Genomic DNA, 1,269 nt, shown 5'->3' with positions numbered 1-1,269 from the left:
AAAATGTGGGTGGAAAAGATGAAACACCCTCACCTGCTTCCACCCTCATTTGCCCCACTCTGGAACAAGGCCCTTAACCGCCACCATCTGCTCCCCAAAACAGGTCTCTCTTGAAAATGAGTTCTCGTGACTCAATGAGACTACCTGTATAAATAAAGGGTAATTAAAATAAAATATGGGCTGGGAGCTACTCTCACCTACTACCACATAGAATCCTATTTAAATATGTGTAAAATAATTTGGGTGTAGTCATTTTTGCGACGGCTAAATTTAAATAGCTGTGGTGGCCCTCTTGAATTGTATTCATTCATTAAGTAAATCAGTTGTAGATTTTCAGCCAATGACTATTTTCTGAGAGTTTCATTAGTTTGTTAGCAGAAAAACAAACTTATGAGCGGCAAAAAAAAAAAAAAAAAAAAGAGGACACACAGAAAAGGCTGAAAAATGCTGAAAGGCAGAAAATTTAATGAATAAAATAGGCTAAATTAAAAATATCTAATTAAATAAATATTCAGTGAATATTTAAGTTTTTTGGAGCAAGACTGGATTCTAATTGTGTTTATTGGTCATTTTTCTAAACTTCTGATCGTTGCTTTCAACATACATAAAACAAACATGCTTCATTTTTCATCCTACGAGTACTCTGAAGTCGTAACATCTTAAATGTTTTCATCATTTTGTTAACCCTTCCGATGAGAAGCCCTGATGCAGCTTCATTGAAAACAGCTTTTCTCTTCCTCAGCACTCCCCTCAGTGTGGAGTTCAGCTGCTGGTGTGAGCTGTCAGAGCGATAATCCCTCTTTGCTTTGAAGAGAAGGATTTCCTCGAGTATGTGAGAAAATTCTATAAATGGTCTGTTTTTTTTTCTTTTTCTTTTGAAGCAGAAATTAAAATGTGAGTCTTGAAGTGAGTTGGTTTGACACGTGAACAGATTGGGACGCTGCTTTTCCAATTTCAATGCCACAGCTGCATCTGGAGACAGATGTTAGGAATGTGACAGTGTGGAAACCCCCATTGGTTCCGTCTTAGGTGTGATTCTGAGAAGTAACAGAGTGCTTTAGTTTGTACCTCAGCAGGCTTTTGTTAGTCCAGTGCAGGGAGGCATGAAGGATTCTCAAGATGACAGACAGAAATCCACCTCCTTCTGACGCGCAGAATCCTCTGGGAGACTCTATCGGTGTCCCATCGCATAAGAGCCTCCAAACTTTATACTGCTTTCATGCTTTTTTCTCTCTGTAGCTGAGAAAAAAATGCAAATATTTTACCGTA

This window comes from Nematolebias whitei, chromosome 15 (assembly GCF_014905685.2).
Source record: "Nematolebias whitei isolate Nwh7 chromosome 15, NemWhi1, whole genome shotgun sequence".
Lineage (NCBI taxonomy): Eukaryota > Metazoa > Chordata > Actinopteri > Cyprinodontiformes > Rivulidae > Nematolebias > Nematolebias whitei.
Note: the sequence above shows the minus strand (reverse complement) of the source record.